Source organism: Nyctereutes procyonoides, unplaced genomic scaffold (genome assembly GCF_905146905.1).
Source record: "Nyctereutes procyonoides isolate TBG_1078 unplaced genomic scaffold, NYPRO_anot_genome, whole genome shotgun sequence".
Classification (NCBI taxonomy): Eukaryota; Metazoa; Chordata; class Mammalia; order Carnivora; family Canidae; genus Nyctereutes; species Nyctereutes procyonoides.
The window spans coordinates 28,858,483-28,876,041 of NW_026575160.1; the positions used below are offsets into that span (position 1 = coordinate 28,858,483).

General features: G+C 34.7%; 1 protein-coding gene across 2 annotated transcripts in view; it reads right to left on the reverse strand.

The window, feature by feature from the left end:
- Positions 1–16,484, reverse strand: part of TFEC (transcription factor EC) — a 69,815-nt gene extending 53,331 nt beyond the window's left edge. For both annotated transcript variants that reach the window (XM_055314481.1, XM_055314480.1), the window contains exon 1: positions 16,356–16,484. The gene's annotated coding sequence lies outside the window, so the exon portion shown is untranslated. The remainder of the gene's footprint in view (positions 1–16,355) is intronic.
- Positions 16,485–17,559: the final 1,075 nt, after the last annotated feature.

The window sequence follows — 17,559 nt, forward strand, 5'->3', positions numbered from 1 at the left end:
ACTCCAAGAGCACTCATATTTACATTATAATGTCTAAGCTTCCCTTACAATTCAATCTAGCTCCATCTATGCTTGCATTGATTTGTTTTATTGATAATAGCATCTCAGGAAAATTGCCATATTATACCTTTAAAAGAATTAGAACAAATATCAGCAATAATTGTGATTTACTTATTCCGATCTGTTTTTTAAGAGCATGTGTACTTAGAATTTTTGAGCCATAAACATCAATTAAGAATCACATCAGAGGGATATCTGGGTGGCTCAGTGGGTGAGCATCTGCCTTTGGCTCAGGGCGTGATCCCGGGGTCCTGGGATCGAGTCTCGATTGGGCTCCCCGCAGGGAGCCTGCTTCTCCCTCTGCCTATATCTCTGCATCTCTCTCTGTATCTCTCACAAATAAATAAAGTCTTAAAAAAAAAAAAAAAGAATCACATCAGAGACTGACCGCCTCATGTTGGGTTTAAAACAACACAACAAGCCAAGCACACACTAAAGTCAACTGGCAACATCATCAATGACCAAAATAAGTTAATATGAAACATAGAGATAACTTGAGCCACAATACTTTACATTTGACCTTGTGTTCACAGGCTTAGCATTCATTGATTGTACAAATATTTTTGAGTCCTATGACACATCAGATTTTATGCTACTGTAATAAGTACTGGGGATATAATTCTGAACAAAAGAGAAACAACACAGTCTTAGAAGGGTTCACAGTCTATTGAGAGAGATAAAAAAAACTAAACAAAAAATTGTAATACAGTGTGATAAATTTTGCAAAAGTAGAAGGTGTCACAAAAGCAAGCAGACAGACTGAGATGAACATGCCTGCCTCTATACAGTTGCCATTACGTGGGTGGGTAACATGGTACATAGTCCCTCTCCTCATGCAGCTTATGGACAAACAGAAGAGACAGAATTTTGTCAAACACAAATGACTGTAAATTCTCTGGTGCTATAAGAATAGGAAGGAGAGATACACAGGACTACGAGCATGTGGACAGAAATTATCCAGACTGAAGGTAGGATTGATTTACCTGAGGAAAGGATGGTAGTGCTGGATCTGGAAGATGAAAAGGAAGTACCTGGAGCAAGAGTATAGAGAAAGCATTCCAGGGAGATGGAACAGGATGTGCAAAGACCTTGATGGGAGGAAGCAAGATGAGGAAAGTGCTTGAGAGGACGAAAGGACTAGAGCAGTAGGGCCAGTCCATGCAATGCTTTTAAGTGTATAAATATGTCTTATTTTCTTTACTACAAGGAAGAGGACACAAGTAGTTAAGCCAGATGAGTTCTAGCGGGGTAAAAGGAGAGTCTAGGAAAGAAAAATGGGTTATGGAACTAGGACCATAAGAGTGAAGTAATCATATGGAAACCAAATAGCTGGGGTTCAGAGATGTCTAGAATGGATTAAGGAATGGCACTGGAGTTTCTGGCTTAAGTGACTGAATGGACGGTGATGCCCTTCACAGAGAAGACTGGGGTTTTGGGAGGTACCGAGAATCATAGTTTGGTTTTGAATCCACTGAGTTTGTGATGTTTTGAAAGTGTCCAAGGGAGTATGTGAAGTAGGCCGCTAGATATATGGAACTCAGTAGCGAAGTATGGACTGTGGATAAAAACTAACTTGACGTTTACACTTAGACGGTAACTGGTGAGATGATTTTTAGATTATGTATAGAATTAAGAAGATGAGGGGACCTAGAACTGAACATGGTCGACTCCCAAGCTCTATTTACACATCAAGCATCAATTCTGATTCTAAACTCTATTTTTATCTCAGGTCCTATTGATTTTTTTTTTACACATTTTGCAAAATGTTCACTTGAGGTTTTTATGTGTTACACAGTGGAGTAAATCCTCCTTAATTCAATAATTACTAGTTTGTTCTATTTCCAAAGTTATACAATCAACCCTTTGATATAGATACAGACTTACTTTCCTAATCCAATTGCATTACAACTCTCATTATCAGTCCTTAACCTTTCAACTGCAATTCCAAAATCCATAAAGCTCTGAAATCAGAAGTTTTTTTTTCTTTTTCTTTTTTTTTTTAAGTCTGGTGATATTTGGTGGCAAAAATCAAATCTGAAATAAAGTAAGACTATTTATAATCTTTATCTCACTTATCATAGATATTCATAGACATTGCTGTGGATATATTAATATGTTTGAGTATGGGATGCAGTCTTGGGTCCCTCTATATGTACCACGTTATCTTTTAATTCCTGAAATGCTGAGAACTCTAAAACACATCTAGCCCTAGGTTTTTGGATAATAGATTTTGTACTTTGTTTTATTTTGTTTATTGAGTGAACAGTCTGTAGAAAGAACTATGCTATATGCTTTGCATAAATAATATTTAATCTTACAATATCATACACTAGATTATTTAATCTTACAATATCATAAATTAGTTTTTAAAACTTCAGCACACTATTTAACTCCATTTTATTTTCCAAAATTATAATGCATCAAAAATTAAAATCCAAACTAAGCAATATGTTATCTCTTGGGGAAGTAGTGACATGAGGCAGTGTCCTTTCTGATTCAACAGACCAACTGAATAAAAGAAAGATGTGTTTTTCCTTTAACATGAAGGAGTGGTTCAGGTGTAACATTATATTTTAATATTAGACATATTTGTATGTAGTACTTATAGCTGTGTTTAACGAGTAAAATACTATTCTCTGAAGCTTTCAGAACTTTCTTATATAAATTGTCTTCTGTAGATGTAGAAATATACAAGTTAGTTACTTATGCTAGATTTAGTAAAATGTCTTAAATTTCTTTTTTAAAAAGTTTATCTGCATTAAAGCTTAAACATGAATATTTATTAAGAGGACTTTTATAAGTCCTCTCTGCTTCAGAAATCAGCAATTGTGTTTATATGATACTTTATACTTCACAGTTACTTTCAACTTAAAACAAAGCTCTCATGTAATGATTAAACATACTTTTCTTCATTCTCAGTCTAGTGACCTTAAATCGTTTTCATTATGAAGTTGTAAATGTTCTTTGAAGGATTCAGAGGATAAAGGAGAAACAAGACTGACTTCTTTAAAAGGTCTAGTTTCAAATATCTTGGAAAGTCATCAGTACATTTATTTTTAATTTTACATGTTCTAAAATAGATCCAAAACCATCAATAGGAACACCGGGGACAAAATCTAAACCTCCTTCTAACACTTGCCATCGTTGACATCATTCTATTACAAATGCAATATACTCATTTTTAATATATCTTAATGGTTAGATTTGGGATAATATCAGTATATTGTCAAATTACACAGACCTTATTGTAAAAGAAACTCACAGGCCACTTAAGGTAGTTGAATTTATAACAAAGAAATTAGTACATTTTTGTGAGAATAAAAGGATCATAGAGGTTTATTCCTGAAAAAAAAATTCTAAACAATTCAAATGGTTTAATACTATCTCAGGCTTGAAAACTTTTCATGTCCTTTATCTACTTTATGAGTTGATATATGATCATCAATTAATGAAGTCATTTTTATGATAATAAAATGTCATCATTAGAACTGTGGTATTCTAGTCTAACCATTTGCTAAAGAATACGATTGAGGCATTTTAGGTAGTTAAATATTAAAATAATCTAATTGAAAATGAGACTTTGAAATTATTCATTTTGATTGACAAACTGCAGAAAATGGCTTTGTTTCATAAGTACATTTCTATCACTCAATTTTTATAGTCATTACTAGTATTTCTGGAAAAAGGGATAAAATCTACATTGTCTTTGTTTTACTTAACTAGTAAATAGGACGATTTCTGGCTCTCTGTGTTTTATATGCATCTGTTATCACTTTATCTACATTAATCAAATTCCTCCAGTAATCATGCCTGCATGTAGGAAAGGTCATCAGGTACCCAAATGTTGCACACAGTTTCACCTTCCCTCTGTCATTGTTCTTTAGAATCAAAGAAACATACTTCTGTTGCAAACTGTTTAGTTACAGAAAGTACATAGCCAGGAGCATTAATTTATTGAGAAGACAGATCATAGCATCTCACTGAGTAAACGAAGACCTGAGGATACCATATAATAGTAGCCACTGTCACATATGGAATCAAATATTCCAATGGTTTGGGGAAGGACTTTTGTCTTCATTCCATTGATGAAGAAACTGAAACTCAAACGCATTATCAGACTTGCTCACAATCACACAGGCAAAAAGTAAACACTTTTTGTCTTTTTGATTGTAAGTAGGACATTCTTTCAACTACAAGGCATTTATTACCAGCTCACGAGGATAATAAAAATGAACTTCAGCCTCCATTACTAGAAAAAAAAATGCATCCTATATCTGTATACAAGTATCAATCACCTGACTCCACTCTGGTGGAGAAACCTTTGGAGTTGTTTCCCTGTGATTAGTTAAGTTTGACTTGGTTCACTCATGATTTTGTTTTTACGTTTCACTTTGTCCTGTAACCACCACATGGTACAAGATCTGGCTTCTCCCTACAGTATGAGACAATGCCACAATTGAAGTCTACCATCAGAATAGACTAACTTTAGAGGATGTTTCCTTTTTTTTTTTTTTTAAAGATGTTTCGTTCCACTCTTGTCTTTAGATCTGTGTTTTAAATGTACACTATTCTGTAGAGCTAGTCCTTTTCCCAGGAATTTCCTTATTTATTCTTACTTAACTGTTTCTTTCCCCAAAACCTCTAAGTCCTTTTCATCACAGAGAACAACAGGTGGATAGGGAGGGAGGAGGTGAGGAAGGCAGAAACTATTATTTTCAGCTGGGCTCATTCTAAATAACTATCATGACTATTGTATTTCATCTCTTTCAACTTTTTGCTCTGAGAGATAAATTTAAGAAATAAACAAATGCGTACAAAAATTTGGCAAAAGTTGAAATAACAGAAAACTTCTTTGTAATATCTTTTTGTGTATGTCAATCACTTTTTAAAAACAACAAAAGCCTCAAAATGCTAGCTAATATTCTAGCTTTGAAATATCTGGAAAATATTTGCTGTAATTTCAGAGATGAAGATCCAGGATTCTATTTCCATTGTAATTTGAGCAAATCAATTAAAATAAAACTTTTTCATTGAAATTTAAAAAGAAAAAAATATATATCATTATAAAATATGTTATTTTCATCTTTTTAAGCTTTTATCAATTGTTTTCAATTATTCTGTGGCAGGCAAAGTAATGCTTTCTTCACCAAAGGTGTCCATATCCTAATCCTCAGAACCTGTGGATATGTAACCTTACATTTCTAAAGGTATTTTGAGGGTGTGATAAAATTAAGGATTAAGGTGCATCTGAGAGGCTGTGCTGGTCAAGGACGGTCAGGTGTAAGAGGACGATGGGGCAAGAAATGAGCCCTCACTGAAATAAGTAGGATGAAGGCTGGACATCGAAGGAAACAGAGGCCCAAAGGTAAGAAGATGGAATAGCCAGTGGACTAAGACTCAATCAGACTAAAGAGAAAGTATGAAGAGTAAGACCAAGAAGACTGGAAAGCTGAGGCCCCAGTTTAGGACACTGGTGGGTCATCCTCTGAAATCCCCTGAACAAGGTATTCCTCTGTCTTCTGTCAATTTTTACATTTTCATTTCTCTTGTCAGTTGCTCACTATCTGCTTCAGTAAACCAGCCAACATGCCCACAAATGCCTCTGCTTCTTAACACAGATCACTTGCTTGATGGTGGCAAAAGTTCTACCATAAAAGATTTATTGGTAAAATATACAGTCTATCAACCATTTCTCAATGGGAGATTACCTCCAAAAATCGTAGCATTAAACATGGTTTTAATTTTCTTCCTTACTGCTTGTAGAGCATCTTACAGTGACAAAATTGTGGACACTTGTTAACTTTGAATATGATGTTTCCATGAGACTAAACAAAAAACAGTGTCATTGCATAGATAATTTGGTTTCTAAGTGTTTTCACCATTTAGTAACTCACCATCATTGCCACAGTTTATGTGAGTCTTCTCTGTCATTGGAACTGAATTTTTACATATGCAGCCACAAGATTATAGAGAAGCAGACAACTGCCATGGAATCCAAAGACAATAATAAATAGAATGAGTAGGACACGGCATACTGTATTTTATACAACATTTTACTATTAATAGAGCACTTTCTTATCCATTGATCCTTTTTGTGATCTCATATTTTGTCCCTTATGATTCTAAGCCCTTATTTTATGCATTTAATTGATGAACTAAGGCTCAAAGAGATTAACCAAGTGATAGAAGGGGCACCGTTAAAAAAATTAATCACCCCTGCTTACATTGTACTCTCTTCAAGGTTAAAAACTATACTAATAATCATAGTGATAATAATGGCATAAATTGCTAGTAAGCATAGTGAGTAATAAGTATTGCTTTGTGTCATGTGCAGAGTTTGGATTACCTTATCTCACTGAGATGAGCAGCCTAATTCTCTCCATAGGAAAAAGTGAAGATGGAGGAGAGTAGGTTAAGGAACTTTGAAACAAAGCAAAAGTTCAAATCCTCACTGAGACCCTGTACCTCATCAGAAATAATTTTTTAAAAAAGAAATAATTATTAAGACAAAGTTTTTTGCCTTTTAACTTAACAAATATGTCTTAATTCTTGGTACCTTGTGCTGAGGAGGGAACAATGCAACAGGTACCCACATGACTTGCTACCAAGGAGGTAAATTTGTGCTATACATTCGCATAGCCTAAGGAAAAAAATCCTAAATATGTAAAAACTCTGAAGCATCAAGATGATCATTGAAACATAATTAATAATGGTCCTGTAAGGTAGAGAACACATAAAATTTAAATACACATCTCAATGGCTTCTCTATATTATTCTTTAAACCACGAGATTTGATTTAGTTCTCTCATTTACTCAGATCAAAGAATTTAGTGCTAAAAATATTTAATCATAAAGTGACTAGAAAGTATAAACTTTGAAAGCAAAACTAAAGTAAGCCTCCTTTCCATCTATTAATCACAAAATTTAAAAAAATAGAATGATATATCAAGTGACTCTAACGCAAGAGAAAATATGACTATTAAGCAAGCTGTTTTAAGAAAAATGTCATAACTTTAAAGTCCTTACTAACACTGCAGCCCTAACTTCCATCTCGTCTTAATATATTTAATAGAAGTACAGGACGTAGCATCAAAGTTCTGAACATTTACCAAACATTTCCATATCCATGAGAAAAGCTAGAATGTTAAGAGGGTTAAAGAACAGCATGTGAATAAGTCTTTCAAACAATAACAGGATATTTCAAATTCTCAATATAAACACATTAGGATACTCAACCAACATAAACCAGACCATATAAAAATGTGCTTACAGAAGTCAATAACTTTGATGTGTTCTCCCCGTAAAATCCAACACTATCATGTGAGAATAAATTATTCTTTCCATCCTTACGGTGTTGTCTTGCCCAAACCTGGGAGCTCATTTAAAAATAAATTTCCAAAAGAACACAAGCATAGATACATAAAGGGTTTGCTTTCAAAAAACAACTCAAATAGTAATGTCAACCAGATTCTCTTGCATCTCACCAAGGGTTTTGTTTGGTGTTTTATTTTGATTTTTTTCTTCCTCTTATAAATTCTTCTTCTTAAAAGAACTACTATTAGTGGCAAGGTCAACTCAGCCTTACCACAAGTCACTAATGACTGAACTGGCATCCTGATATCTGAGAAGTCATTTGCTGTCACATATCTATCATCAACCCTTCAGAAGAGTAGGAGAGTGTTGTGCCTTATTAAGACTTGGCCAAGTTAGGGTAGAGTTTCAATCCTATTGAACTCTATATGTGCATAGGGAAAAATGTGATTGTTTTGTAGCCTATAAATATATCCCCAGCTCTAGCAAGCGACAAGACATCTCACTCTAGAAAGTCAAATGCTGCAATGTGTCACTTTCAAACTTCTCTCACTGGTCCTAGAAAAATAGGTACAGATTTCAAATAAAGTTATTTAAAGTAGATTCTGGTATACAGACACCCACGTCCTCCCAAGTTAAATTTCCCAGTTAAGACTGTCTCCAGTCAATCTGACCACTTCAACCTGACAGGCAAGCCAGTCAAATAAGCAGTCACAGTGGGCCAAAAATCTGTCAAAATGGTTTGCTTAACTGGTGATTACTTTTGAGTGACTTGAGCAGTCAAGTTAATCAAAACAGTCAAATCAGCTTTTCCATGTATACATAGTCTTAGTTCTTCCTGTATTAGTAGGTATGCCTTGTTTATATATTTTAAAGGAGTTTTATTGGGTTACACTGTTTAAGAGAAACAAATCAAAAATGCTGTGAGCAACTAGTTTGACAATTAGGTCTCTCTTTAGAGTTGGGTCTCAACTTCAGTACCAGGGAGAAAAGGCTCACTTTTCTCCCAAGAGTTATAGAGGGGATGGGGTGAAGGCAGACAAGAGAAAAGCACCATGGAAGCAGGAAGGACTCATATGCCCACCTCCTAATATTTTTTGGTTAGAGGACTGAGACATGTGTCCTGGCAAGGGATTGGACTAGTTATACTTTTTGAGATTAAATTAAAACACTTAGAAAGAAATCAATGTAGGGGTACTGACACACATGTCACTGTTGACTCGTTTTCCATGTTAGTGTGAATAGCCATTTTGTTAGATGGATAAACTTTAGAATCCCCTAAATTAATTTAGAAATGGAGGCGAAGGCAATTTAATTTCTCAGTTTGCACAAATGACAACTTTAAATTGTAGTCTGATGTTTCAAAAGCACCATTAGAGCAGCAGTTGGGATCACAAGTTTTGGAATCAGCCTACCTGGCTTCAAACCTGAGCTTTTCACTAACAAGTGGTATAGCTTTGGGCCAGTTAGGTTCCTTCCAGTACATAAATTCCCTTATCTGTACAATGGACATAATATGTCTACTCAACTCCCAGAACTATTCTGATTACCAAATGGCAATGGGAACAAAGCACTTCCAATAGGATAGAATAAGGAAGACTTGTTATGGAGAGGCATCTGACCAGAGGGAAGAAGGTCCAGCTCAAGTTCACCATAAATGGTAGAGCATCTTATTCAAATAAAGTCTTTCTATAGAGTACTAGACTACCTTTACCCCAGCATCTTAGTTTTTTAAGTCCTGCCCCAATTAATAGTTTTATTATTTAACACCTTTATAATATTTAATGACAACACTAATAAGCATATGGGCAAGGTCTCTAGCTCCTCATTCTCTGCTAGCATTAAGTAAGGTGCTTTACCATCACTTTCTCATTTATAACCTTGAACCCCAATGAAGTATCTCAAGTTTACACATGAAGAAATTGGGTCTCCATCAAATCACATGACCTGGCAAACAACTGGTTGTGAGAGCTGGTCTTGAAACCTGTCTTTAAAATATATGCTCATTCTAATATGCCATGTTTCTAAGTACCTATAATGTAATAAATGTCTAATTAAAAATAACATATTTCTGGTTCTTCCAGCAAAGAGGAGTAGTTGATATTGAAGATTTGGGACTTCCTAAAGAGAAATATTTGTCTCATGGGCCTCTGAAGGTAGTACAAGTAAACACTGACTCATTTCCAGAACTCATGTTCTTTTCACTTTCTATAATGCCACTTTAGGTTTCAAAACAATAAAACAAATGTTTGGAATGAAAAATTCACATTTTCCAGAGGATTTAGGATTTCAAAGACTGGTTGAGTCATCAAATACAAAGTAGAATGTCATGTTAATTGAAAATGGCTGGAGCGTCAATCAATAGGCTGAAAACTAAGGAATAATTGTGACATCAAGACCATTTCATGCTATTTTCTTGGGTGAGTTTTCTGTCATTGATGGAAGTAGTAATCTCAGATGATAATGTGCACGGAAGTCTTTAGACTTTGAAGGAGCATGAATGAATGATACTTCTGGAAGAGTTCAGGCTTCTAGCTAAAACTCAACATCGGAGGGTGCAATCCAACATACAGGATTAACATCTCAGGAGACTTGCCCGAGGTCAGTTCATCTCTCTGTGATGCCTTATCCTCTAGATGGAAATAAAAACAGTGAACTCTCTTAAATGTGCCCTACGGTCTGATTAAAGATTGAAAAGGTCTCTAAAAATCCACAGCACTCCCAGGGAAAAATGCTAAATATCATTATAATTATTACACCAAATGCCATAATTTGGTCTCCTCAGATTCCCTTTTTATGTAGATTCCATCACACTCTGACTTTTGACTTTTTGCCTCTCTGACCAAATCTCCAATGACAAAGCAAAGGGAAATGTTGAGGCAATTAGTGGGAAATGGAAGCAATTAATTCCTTTTTTTAGTGGAGACCTGGCCTCTGTGAACCAGTTTAACCAAAAATAATCAATGACCTTTCTCTGACCAAACTGAAGGAAATCTACTTGATATTTGTCACTGGTTATCCATCTACTGCTTCAACATTAATGAGTCTTTTCACTTTGCCCCTTTCTTTTATGAAATAGAGCCATCTATTCTGGTCCCTTGTTACCTCTGCAACTGCTATTTTTGCAAATCTAATACAGTCAAAGACCTCGTTATCCGTGTGTAAGACTGGAAACCATTTTTAGCATAGCATGGTTTCTGATTTCTCCCTACCTTTCTCCCTTGAACTGTTTCCCCTTCGCTGCACTAAAGGTGGGATCTTGTTCAAAATGAATGAAATAGAACAAAGATAAAGTTTAAATTCAAGAGTGACAAAATGCAGATTATATAATTGGCCTAGGTCTAAGCGCCTTACAAGATCTAGAACCAAGGCCCTGCTGCATCACTTACTCAACTGATTACCTTAGGAAAGTTACTTCACTTTTCTAAACAATGGAGAGAAGAGCACTTGCCTTGAGGGTATTTTCAGTCTCAAATGAGGTGATACAGGCAAAGCCTTATGCACCTGCTGAGAGCCCATTCGGTGTTAACTGTTACCAATTGGAGAAGAAAAGAGTTGAGTTCAGGTAATATATCTGCTTTTGATATTCATGAAAAGTCTTCTAAGATGACTGCTACTCCAGCAGGAGTGGTTATCAGTCACTGTCTCCTTTTTATCTCCTACTAGAAAACTTACTATTTTAGCTCGGTGCTTATTTTATGAATTCTTTCCTTCTAACATATTCTGGAATATTTTTGTTTGCTGTTTTGTTGTTGTTATTGTTGTTTGTTTCGTCTTTAGACAAATACTTAGTCTATTTGTTTTGTCATATGTTTCACTTGGTGTGCTCAGTAAACTGAATATAAGTGAATTTAGATACTACGTGGTATAACCAGTATTTCATGTTGAAACAAATAAAAATGTGAACGAATTGGCACTACGTCTTTCGAAAATACAGAAAAGTAGAAATGACCTGTGAAGAAAGGCAAATTAAAAGTTATCTCCCAAATTACACAGAGTTGCTTCGTTTTCCACTTCTTCGTTTTCCACTTTTGCTCTGAGAGCTCTATCCTAAGGCAGAGTCCTCTGAGGTTCTATTTAGGAAAGGATATTGAGGGAGAAAAACAAAACAAAACAAGGCCAGATAGATGAGATAGTAGCTCATGGTTATGTTTCATGCTCTGGAAATCTGTAAGAAATGTGAGATCAAGGATCCCACAGGGAGAAGGAGAGAGGTCCTCCCTTTGGGCTCCGACCTAGATTTCCAATCTTAGAGTTCCCACATCCAATCTAAGTTTGCTATCCCAGGAGTGGATTCAGAACTACTCTTCAGGCACAGGAGACCTAAACTTTAACACCACCAGACCCTTTGTCCTTCACACTCAGTCCCAGCCCTAGCCCTTCAGTCTCCACACCAGATATTAGTTCAACTTAGAATATTCAGCACGTGCGCGCGCGCGCACACACACACACACACACACACACACGGGCTTATTCAAAGTCACATGGCGAGTTAGTAGCAAGCTGAAAATGCTGAACTTTGACTTCCCATTTCAGTGTGTTCTATCAGCACTAAACCAAGCAACCACAAAGAAATCACTGAATCACTTGCAAATATTTGCTTGGCCCACTGGTTTGAGAGCTAATCCATGTTCAATTTCAGTAGTTATTTCTACAGTGGAAAATGACACAGTCCACCCACCTTTGATTTTCTTATGAAGTAAGTTCTATCATATTTTTAGCAAAGCACTTGCCTTCTGTTCTTGCCAGAGGTACAACCACTTTGCAAAGTATGTTCTCTTAAAGCAGATACAGGAGCACTTTATAAACAAAATCTAAACCTAATGACTGTAGTCTTTTATTCCCCCAAACTGTGTTCCAAATGGCCAGAGATATCCAGCTAAAACACAATCAGATCAAGCTACTCCTCTTGTTAAAATCCTAAAACCCTTAAAAGCATAGTTATGCTCTGCCCCCATCTTAACTCTCTAGCCCTACTTTATGTTATTCCCCACAATGATCGCAAGCTCTAATCAAAGACCCCTGAATGTGCCATGCTTTTCACAACTCTGCACATGCTAGTCTTTTGGTCTGATGCCTTTCTCCTATCCTTTGCCTGCCTAAAGAATAGCTAATTATTTTTCAAGGGTTCTTTGAACCCTTCTCAAACCCCCAGACTCATAGGGAATTGATAGATACTTTTAAAACTTGTCAGTGTGATTAATTGTTGAAATGCTTCAAATGCTCATGCGTAGGTACCCTATCTTAGGCATCTTAGCATCCTTAAAACCTACTGTTGCACTTGATACACTCCTCTACGTATATACCATCAACTTAACCAACTTACATAGATATTAACTAAGTTATTGCTCAAGACAAAATTGCACATTCTCTATCTTCTCCAGAAAAACGGTGTCATCAGTCATCTCACTCGGCAGACTCACCCACTGGTTTGTTCCCACTCTAAGAGTGAATACGCTCAGAATTTTCTAAACACTATATCCCTACATGTCCACAATATGTCAAAAGGCTAATAATGAAAAAAAAAGGTCATTTGTAATAAAAACGACAATAGATGTTTTGCAATTTGAGAACAGAGAGAGAGAGAGAGAGTAAAGAAGGTTGAATATACTTTTGGGAAAAATCTTGAATGGTAGATATACTTCTGATGAAAAGAGCAAATCATCCATCATGTGAAAAAAGCTTTGCATAGGTGGAGGACAATTATAAAGCTATAGAAGAGAAAAAACAGTTGTCTAAATGGAGAGAAACATTTGCGAGTATGATCAACGCCTTTTGGCTTAAGATTAATTAAGAGGAAGTCTAAAACTTACCAGAATTTAAAGTCTTATGGTAAAAAATGCTGCTGACAAAGTTTCTATTGCAGACCTTAGATTGTTTAATAGGTTCAAATCCTTCCAGTGTGCATAAAATCAAAGGGAGCAGAGATTATAAATGTCTTAGCTACTGAGATATTCCCTGCAGACACTAGCTGAGATCACTACCTGTCTGTAGACAGATTTTCAAAGTAGCAGGTACTGGTCTAGGTTTTGGTGGGAGTGGGGGAAGAAGCTGGATAGAATGAGTTTTTGGAAAAGCACGCAGCAAAATATCTGATTGAAGAGAGTGTCCTGACTCAAATTCTTTTTTGGATGGAAATACATCTAAGCAAGCTGAATATCCTTCAGAACTTAATTTGTTCATGTGCCTATGAACTTCTGTGTGGAAACATGTTCACAAAAGAAAAAAAAATAAAGAACAAAAGGGAGGGCTAGAAGGATTCTCTGGCCCAGTAGAAAAACTCAGAAAATGAATCACAATGTGTTCTAGTATGCAGGTGGAGGAGTCTTTCAGGAAAGGCAAGAGATGATTTGTAGATACCCTTCCATGGTAACTCTTAGGAATGAACATAAGGGATCATGGGAATCCTTATTAAAACTGTATCTCTACTTCGTAGATTCATTCCCTTCAATTGCCTTTTTTTTCTTTTTAGTTCTGTTTTTGAATTCTCACTTATTCTTTCAAACCTGAAGAGATAAAAAGGAAAACAGCAACCTAATAGATCTTTAAGATCATTAGGCCCAACCTCCCATTGTATCCTGAGACCAATTACAAAATCTGTAACAAGGGCTTTCTCTCCTTGAGTAATCTATTCTTTAAACTGGTCACCTGAGGAAATTCTACAACCTGCCTTAACGTGCTTTGCACTTTTCAATAATACAGATCCCCCCAATTTTTCTGATATTTAACTAACCTATCTGTAATAATTCTCAAACAATTCTTTTTTTTTTTTTGATGATGAGTAAGTGGACAGATTTCCCATGCTCCAATGAATACAATTTAATGGAACCACATAATTATCTATCCACTAAGCTCTCACAGGCAAAGTGATGTCTGCCAAATCTTGATATGTCTCCAAACACCTGCACCTCAACCCACAGACTCCTAAAATGGCTAGTGATCTACAACTCTACAAAATAAGGAATATTTTTATACATTAGTTTCTTGCTGCTCATTTTTCCCTGTAAGACTATTGGTAAGCTCTCTCCTCATAGCTCACATTTTTGAGGACACTTGTGGTTCTTCCTGCTTTCCTCATACATCCTCAGCTCTATGCTTCACAGACTCTCCTTTCTGATATAGTAAACACAATCAGTAAAACCTGAGCAGGAACTATTTGTTGCACTCTACATTTGTTTAGTTTGTCAGCATAAAACTTGCAATCTACTATTAGCAAATATCATCCCTTTAGATCTGCTATTGCCCCCCTGCTTTAATCCAGTATCTCTTACTAAAAGAGCTAATTAAATTTATCTCCATAAGATGCCTCACTTCAGATAATTTTATTTGTACATTAATTTCCAAAGAGTTGAATGATTGCATTCCCACATGTATAATTATGATTTTTTTATCAGTATCCATCATTATTCCCTTTGAATCATATTTCATTAGTTTATTTGAAACTATTGTGTAAGGATATTTCATTTCTTTCAGTTTCTTCTTTGCTTATTTCTCCTTTTTGACTATTCATACCACTGTTTTCAAACTTGTTTTCTATTTCCACTGTGTTAATTACTACAGTTTCTGAAAATTTCCCTTATGCTAGATATTTGCATCATATTTAAATGTCTCATAATCATTTTGGTTATTTAGAACTTATAACAAACCCTGTGCCACAGTCACTAAAATTAAGCTGACGCTTAAGAAACGTTTTTCAGCTTGTTTCATTTTTGACATCAGCTCCAAGTTTCAGTTCAACAAAATATAGTCATGCATCTAACTGTTCTACTGCTTTGTAATGAAATTGAAAAATTTAAAAATAATATTAATAATCAAAACCAAAATAATAGACAACATGGAAATATTATATATATATACATTTGTGTATATATATATATATATATATATATATATATATTCCATGTGTTTTAATAGCTAAAAAAGACTTTTCATTCTCAAAATGGAGATCACAAAGTTGGCCCATTCAATGTAGTTTCCACCAAAAAAGTAAAAGATTTATATTCATTCAAAAGCAACTTGAAAATGTAAGGCTATGCTTAGATTCATCTAAAATAGAAGTGAAGCAGAATGGTCTGAATAATCTTGATAAGAAACTCCACATTCTGTTTCACTTTGCTTTGTTGACACAGTCTCTGAATAGGAAAAAACTGTGAAGGTTATTTTAGTCTCAATATTAAATGAAGCTTCTAGTAAATAAGTTACTATTTAAGCTACCTGAAATGAAATTAAAGATTACTGCAGGTTTATTTTTTCTCAAAATATGTATTCCTAATGAAACATTTTAAGGCACTATTAAAAGTATGGGATTGAATAGACAGAAACAAATATATAAAAAATAGATGTGTACATATGTGTGTGTATATATACAGGTATATAATCTTCAAGTCCCTACCACAACTCTACTAATTATTACAATTGAAAACTATTACTACAAAAAGTTATTGCTTTGAGATATTTGACATCTCCTACACAAACTTTTCAGATCCAAATCTTCATTTAAAAAATCAGAATAATTTCTAACCCTGGAAAAATAACAAACCCTAAACTACTATGTGGTGTTAATTTAGCTATGAATAGAACTCATATTTTCTTACCTTTAAAAGCCAATATAATATATATTGCTAAAATGTAAGCAGAAATTAACATTTATTCACAAAATAACATATAAGATGCAATAAAATGTTAAATTGGTACAATTTAGTAAATACCCAAGAACATGAAACCAGAAGAAAAAATTGCTTTATCATGAACTAAAACAGTGATTTCTACATCTTGATTAAAATAAGACATTAATAAAGTTACAGATATAGTTTACCTAAATTACAGCAAATCACAGCTCAACTACTCTAATATGATACCTAATGATCATGCAAATGAAACCATAATTATAGCCACACATATCAAAGTAAAATAAGTATTGATTAGACCTGTCTTCATAGTTCATCTAAAATACAGAAAATTAACCTGTCAGTTTAGTTACCTACCCGCAATGTTTGGATTCTATCAGTGTTATCACCTCTACAAACAGCACCAAATTATAATCCTTCTTCCCATAACATAAGCACCATGCCCAAAGAGACAACCAAAGTAAACGATCTGATCATGAGTAATGAATAGTTAGGGCTGGTTGGAATCCACTTAGTGAGGAAAGAGAAAAGAGAAGTGGCTCATTAGGGCATTTCCTGAAACTCAGTTGGAATTTCAGTTAAGGAAGAAGAAATGACACAGCAGTTTCAAGTAGGGGGGACTTCCTTTCTTTATCTGAAATATGCTACCAATTTGAGAAACAGTACTCCAACTACACTACTCCACAGTAATTGTGGCCACAGTAAAAGCTCTCGTTGATTCCATTATTGCCCCGTAATTAACATTTCTTCCCAGAATATACACAAGCAGTACATGGTTGTTATCAAAATGGACTAAGATCCCACATCTATTGCAGCATGTTAAGTCTCACATTTAACATTTCTTCAACAAACTGACCTGCCCCAATTTTCATGTTTTAAGAATGCTAGTTTTGTTTAGAGTATTAATAGATTCCGAGTTTTTGCTTAATGCCATCAAATTTCCCATGTTTCATCCTGTCCCATTTACCTTACGTATGATATTGCTCTCAAAGTGACTCCAGGATACTTCTCATCTTGTCTAAGAATATTTTATCTTCTTATGTAGATGGAAAACATATAATTCAGCTTATAAGATTTCTAATAATTTATTTTCATTTTCTAGTGTGATCTGTATTTTTGAGGAACATGAACACTGGTTATTTACTTACCAAGTCTTTACAAATGAAACTTTTTAAAAGGTTTTATTTTATGTGTTAGTTATCTGCATGAACTTAAAAATCTAAAGACACAACTTTGTTCCCACACTATAATTCATACTGAGAAAAATCTACATTTAATCTATAATCCTAACACCACTTGCTTACTTTATCTAAAGCCGTATTTTTAAAACAATATATGAAGCAGAGCATTCTCATTAATTACTGAAGTTTAATGCAAATGTTACATGCAAATTTCTCTAGCCCTTGTACTTTGAAAATTCATGTAATTAAATTAACATTTATGTTTTGCAAGGAGTGGAAGTTATGTGAAAATATCTCAGCACTTTATATCTTGCTTGAAGAACCATAAAATTATTAAGTAAAAAGTTCTCTCATTGTCAATAGCAAAGTTTTAAGTCATC